The sequence below is a fragment of the Notamacropus eugenii genome, chromosome 3 (assembly GCF_028372415.1).
Source record: "Notamacropus eugenii isolate mMacEug1 chromosome 3, mMacEug1.pri_v2, whole genome shotgun sequence".
In the NCBI taxonomy this organism is placed as follows: domain Eukaryota; kingdom Metazoa; phylum Chordata; class Mammalia; order Diprotodontia; family Macropodidae; genus Notamacropus; species Notamacropus eugenii.
Genome location: NC_092874.1, coordinates 40,571,106 through 40,577,749, shown reverse-complemented (window position 1 = coordinate 40,577,749; position 6,644 = coordinate 40,571,106). Strand labels below are relative to the sequence as shown.

At 39.8% G+C, this 6,644-nt stretch overlaps 1 non-coding gene across 1 annotated transcript; it reads left to right on the top strand.

The window, feature by feature from the left end:
• The first annotated feature begins 2,413 nt into the window (after positions 1–2,413).
• TRNAC-GCA (transfer RNA cysteine (anticodon GCA)) lies at positions 2,414–2,485 on the top strand. The gene has a single exon. It is a non-coding gene; the product is annotated as a tRNA-Cys (tRNA).
• Positions 2,486–6,644: the final 4,159 nt, after the last annotated feature.

Sequence of the window (6,644 nt, the reverse complement as noted above, 5' to 3'; positions counted from 1 at the left end):
GGCAAACATTGCAGATTGGGCTGGGGCAGATGACAAGAAGGCACCCTCATTAGGGTTAGAGGAAGGAGAAGGTTGTGGGCATTGCTGTGTTGTGAGAAGCCCCTGCTAGTGGGCTGCCCTCTACCACCTCTTGCCCTAGGGGCATAGAACTATTTGAATCCTTCTGTTTAAACCAACCTAACAACAAAGTTAATTACTAAGAATAGTGGCTTCTTTACAGTGGGCATTCAGGAAGCCCAATTGTTAGGGGTAGGGTGGGGCAGGAGGTGGAATGACCACCCTCTCAGCTAATAGAGAGATGCTTTTGGGAAAGGAGCTGAAAGAGAACTTGATCCTGACCCTTCTAAAACCCATCTGTGTCTACTTCACTGGGGCAGCTAGACAGAGCCATAGTACTTAGAATGCAGGCCCTGGAGTCATGAAGATTCAGCTTCCTGAGTTCAAATCCAGCCTCAGATATTTTGTAGTTGTATGACCCTGGGTAAGTCACTTAACTCTGTTTGCCTTAGTTTCCGCATCTGTTAAATAAGCTGGATAAGGAAATGACAAACTATTCCAGTATCTTTGTCAAGAAAACCCCAAATGGGTTCATGAAAAGTTAGATGTAACTGAAATGATTGAATATCCACTTCACTATGGGGCTGGCCTAATTTGACATTTGGGGACCTTAGTTCAGATCCTGGCTCTGTTGATGCTATCCTGGTGATCTGGGATTACACTCTCATGGCAAGGGATGATATAGTTGGAAAACTCAAGTACTCTACATTTCCGATTTCAGTCAAAGGTGATGAAGGCCCAGAAATGTTGAGGTGAGCCCTGTGGTGAATGTAGGGGAGGACAAGAACAAGTGTCCCCCAGAATGGGCAGGTATAGAGGGGCTGTGACCTGTATCACTGGAGGAGCATTGAGATCAATGAGGTCACAGATCTGTGTAAAATGAGGGACTCACACTAAATGGTCTTATGAATCAAAGTCTTGCATCCTAAGAACAGTTTTGCCAAATCCTGGTTTTGATTATGTTTTGAGCTACTACTAAAATTCTTGATTGACAACTGTTGCCTAAATTACTTTTAGTTGTGTTCTTGATCTTTGGAGCACTGGGCCTTGGGACTCCCATAGTTCATGGTCAGTGCATCTGATTACCATCATAGACACTACGCTTGTAATATTCATTCTAACTTATAGAGGCACTAGGTGGTGCCATAGTGCACAGAGCTCTGGGTCAGGTCAGCAAGACCTGAGTTCAAGTACAGCCTCAGACACTTACTAGTTGGGTGACCCTGGACAAGTCATTTACTCTTTCTGTTCCAGTTAACTTCAGATGTGAAATGGATATAATAACGGCCACCTTCCACATGGAGACATCATGACAATCAAATGAGATGGCACGTTTAAGATGTGATAGAAATGCTTGTTCCTGTCTCTGCTAAAGACTAACGTCTAGAGTGATGAAACAACAATGAACAAACTGACCTCTTACTTTTTGTCTGAGTCTCTTTTCTAGTAGGGCCGTGTAGGCTGGACACAGTTGGACCCCGGGATGGGATGAAATCAAGAATTTCATTGTTGCCTCTCCCTACCTCCCCTCCTTCTGGCCAGGAGAAAGGACAAACCAGGAGCTTCCTTTGGGAGTCCTAAGGAGCCCATCCAACAGGGATGCTCATGGACCAGGTGCAGACTTGAAGAATATGCATAACAAGCCTTAGAATAGTTTATGATGCTGAAAGTAGATGCTTGGGCACACAAAAACCTCAGCTGGTATTTTGGCTGTGAGCTGAAAGGGACCACATAGGGGAAAACAGTCTTTGAGGTGGTTCAGAGGAGAGGTCATTTCCCTGCTGATCCAGAGGCTAGTGCTTTGAACCTGGAGTCTCCTCAGTGGATGATCTCACAGAGTTGGCAACATCCCAAGGGAATGCTGCAGCTAAACAAACAGGCTTAGTTCATTGATGACCTGTTCTCATATGGCTGAAAGTGGTTGACTTGCTCTGGCCTTGCTTTACTCTGGCAAATACAGATGACTGTTTTGTACATCTTTATTTTTTCTTAGATGATGTTTGTTGCAAAAGTCTTCCTGTCATTAAGGAAATATTAGTAACCTGATCTCAGTGGCTGAGCTCACGCCTCCTGTCTCTGTGATCTGGTTATGTTTCATATGTCATGTTAGGTATAATTCAGCTGAGTTATGATGGGAAAAGAGCCCTGGAGGCACCGTGGCTAATGACAGCTCTAGAGGGAGGTGAAACGCATGAGCTCGAGCTTCTATAATATTAAGCTATCTCTTATGATTTGTAGCATCCCAACACACTTAGAGAAGCTTTATGTGGCTTCTCTGACTCATGAACATTTGAGAGTGATGATGCTAAGCCTGAATCTACAATGAAGAAAAGAACTTTCATTCCTTCTTAGGTGTGGGGGTATAGCTCAGGGGTAGAGCATTTGACTGCAGATCAAGAGGTCCCTGGTTCAAATCCAGGTGCCCCCTAGAAACAAATTTTCTTTTTGCAAGAATAAGATTTTAATTTTATTTCTCCCATATATCACTAGTTGAAGATCACTGTAAATCTAGTATCTTCCTTGTGGATACCATGTGGCTTGGAATTTTCTTCCTTTCAGGACTTATCACTGACTATCATCTAAGTCCTAGCCCTGACTCTTCACTATTCTGTTAGGTCCCAGAACTGGGCAGTATGAGAATAGATTAGTTTATATAGGTTAGTTCCTCAGCTTTTATTTCAATCTCCTTCCCTGCTGTATTTGCTAGATCTCAGTAAGATGATGAATAGTTGAGATTTTCATTATTTTGTTTTCATAATAACTAAGACCAGCTAAAGATTTTCAGATGGAAACTTGGGCAAATAGGAATCAGGATATTTTGAGTTTGAGAAACCTTAATTTTGTATCATACAGTATTTCTTCTATCTATAAAACGAGGGTTTGGACTGGATGCTTTAGTACCCTCCCCATTAGTATTCAATGATCCTAAGAATAGCAGGCTCATCGGGATACTATTCTAGTGTAGAGGAAGCCATGAGGTCCAAAGACCTGGGTTCAGGTCCTAGATCTCTAGTAAATGTGTGCTTTTTCATCTCCAACTTAGCCTGTGTGTGCCTGACAAGGTTGTAGTTGTTTGTATATTGGCTTCCTCATAAGAATGTAAACTCCTGAGGGAAGGGACAGCCTTTGCCTTTCTTTGTATCCTTAGTGCTTAGCACAGTCCCAGACACATACTAAAGACTTAGCGAATGCTTGTTGACCTGCTATGTCTCTAAGCCTCAGTTTTCTCATATATAAGTAAGGAATAATAATATTATAATAATATTATTATATTATATACCTCACAAAATTGATAGGAGGAATGGGCTACAAAAATCCGAACTACTATTGCTATAGAGTTGCAAGGGACTGCATTTACAATGTGACAAATGATAGCAGACTGGAATGATATAGACGTAAGAAATTATTTCCATTAGATTGTGAGTTCCTTGAAGGCAAGGATTGTCTTCCACCTTTCTTTGTATTTCTGGAACTTAGCACAGTGCCTGGTATACCATAGACATTTAATAAATGCATATTGACTGGCTGAAATAATCTATAGTTATGGGACAAATGGGATTTATCTGACTATAGACCAAAGATGAGAATTTGATTATTCACCATAAACTAAAGGGTTCTTTTATAGAGAAAGCCAAAGATTCGATCCAGAAAGATAAGGAGAGATGACAGGACAGATTTTAGAATTATATAAGCTATACTTGAAGCTTGAAGTGATAAATTTTCTACTTGTCCTTGAGGACTAAGTTCAGCTGACCAGAAGGAGAACTTGGAAGCCTAAAATCAGAGAAGTCACCAGCAGATCAACTAGTATGGTGGAGATGTCATGCCTTGGGAAATGTTCATCGTGATCAGCATGATTCAACTCAGTTCAACACTGGAAACATCTATTCAACATTGAGGCTCCAGTTATCAAGGAGATTGTATGGACAGATCTGGAGACAGAAGGAGAACCATCATGTTTACAGTTCTAGTGTGTGACCTACGTTGAATTCATAGGTTTTCCTCACTCCTGCATCCCTTTGGTAGGTTTTTTCTGCACTTGCCCACTCTCCTCCAAAGATACCAAGTACGTAAGTGGTAGAGTATGACAGAGGTTTGTGTGTAAATTTCATTATTTATTAGTATGCTTTATTACGAGTAGTTATAATGTTATTGATTCCTTTTCCTTATTACTAAGTAAATGGTTATTTTTAAGATATAAAAAATGTCCTCATTGTAATTGGCCAGTTTGTATGAATGAAAATGCATCAGTCGGGGCTTAAGAACTAAAGTAAAAAGTAAAAGGAGTATATTCCCCTACAACAGGGCTTTCTCTAGACCCTGAGGGAATTTGAATGTACCTGTGTAGTACTGAATCTTCTCTGAAAACCTAGACTTGGCAGTGTGAGAGCAGGTTGGAATGACTGAGCCAGCCCTGAGATGTAGGTGTAGGTGTGTCTATTTGCTCACATGCGAGATATAGCCACCTAATGTACCCATCATGCATATAAAATGATTCTCAAACATTTAAGTGATATGAAATTTTTTGACTGTTAATATATTTCTATCATTGTGCTGGCCATGTTGACTTCTTTCATTCTAAAAGTTTTTTAAAAGTTTTTCTAAATAATTATATATTAGTCATTTACCACTTCAAATTACTTCTAAAATTTCTTAGGGAATAGAGAGGGATGTTTTATTTATTTGGCTATAACTTTTTTTCTCCCTGGTAATTTGAGTATTTTTTTGGGTGGGAGGGGAAGGTATGGGAGAGTGTAGGGTTTTCTTAGCCCAATTTCTATCCAAAGCATAAATTGCTTCTCTAACATCCCCTATTGGGTCATCCAGTGATAGAAAACGTGACCTCTACCTGTAATGATTAGGACGTTTTCCCTGCCTCTCCCAGTAAGTTTTATCTATTACTCTCCATTCTCTCTGTTTCTGCACATGGCACAAAGCTGGGAACAAAAGTTAGTGAAAGTGTCAGGATCCAAGAGACACTGACAGGTGAGAGCAGTGGCTGAACCTGAACCAAAGAAGATAAAATCCAATATAAAGTTTTGCATCTGGGTACAAAAAAACAACTTTCACCAGTAAGATGAGGGAGACCTGGAGAGACAGAAGTTGTTTCAAAAAGTATCAGGAGTTTTTGAGGACTGCAAATTCAAGTGATGTTAATCAGCCAATAAACGTTTATTAAATATCTATTGTGTGCCAAGCACTGTGCTAAGCACTGATTGTTGTTCAGTTGTGTTCTACTCTTGGTGACCCCACTTGAGGTTTTCTTGGCAAAGGTACTGGAGTTTCTTGCCATTTCCTTCTCCAGTTCATTTTACAGTTGAGGAAATTGAAGCCAACAGGATTAAGTGACTTGTCCAAGGTCACACAGCTAGTAAGTGTCAAGGATCACATTTGAACTCAGATCTTCCTGACACCAAGATCAGTTATTTATCCACTATGCCACCTAGGTCAGCTGTACTTAACAACTAATGCAATTATGTGGGGTGAAGGAGAAGATATCTTGAGGTATTTAAGAGATGGAAATTCATGTGTAAAGGTTAAAGCACAAGTCATGGATAAGTTTTTGAGTATGTACATATGTAAGAAAATGAGTGACAAGACTGGAAAGATAAAATGGTGTCTTGAATAGTGCATCAAAGAATTGGTGCTTGATTTAGTCAATCATAAGGAGCTCCTTCTGAAGGTTTTGGAGCATGTGGTGGCAGAATTAGAACTCTACTTTGGGAATACAGATTTACTTGTGTGTAGAAGAGATCAGAGAGAGAAGATTGGAATTATGGATAAGACTATGAGAAGAGTTTAGGTTAGTCTAAAGCAACCTAAGTAATGCCTACTCTTAGTTGGTTATGGGGGAATCAAAAGCAAGAGAAATCATGAATATCCCAGGAGATAAGAGGAGAACCAGCAGTGCCCATCAAGAGAATCAATGAGGATGTTCAACAGTGTCAGAGACAATGCAATAGCAGTTGTGGAGACAATAATAAGTAAGAAGGGACCTCTGTATTTGGAGATTAGACCATTGAACATTGATGGTTTTAATAATCTTGGCTCATCAAGACCTTCTCTTCTCCATCTCTCAGCTATTGTTCATAATCATTCTGTATCTCCAATCCATTTTATTGGGACCTGGAAGCTTCTTCAAGCTGGACAGAAGCTAACTACAAGCCATCTTTCTTTTATAAAGTCAGAACATTATTAGATATTAATGTTAAATGAATGAATAAGTGAATGAAAATCCTTTGGAAAGTTTTAAGTCATATAAATTTGACAGATAGTGAAGGATGGAAGGGCTAGGCATGCTGTAGTCCATAGGGTCATGAAGAGCAGGACATAACTGAAGGACTGAATGACAACAAGATTATAACATGTAGTTAGGTGAGTGGTCCATTGAATTGTGATATGTAATCTTGGATGGTTGCTACATCTGGATGGTTAGATTGGCCCAGAAATAAGTAGAAGGTAGAGATTGGACTGAATCTCATCTGGGAAGTTGAACACTGCTTTAAATCATTCCAAATTGGTTGCTGTTCAAAAAAGTCCATCTTTTTTAATACCAATACTCTTTTAGTGAGGTTATATGACTGTGA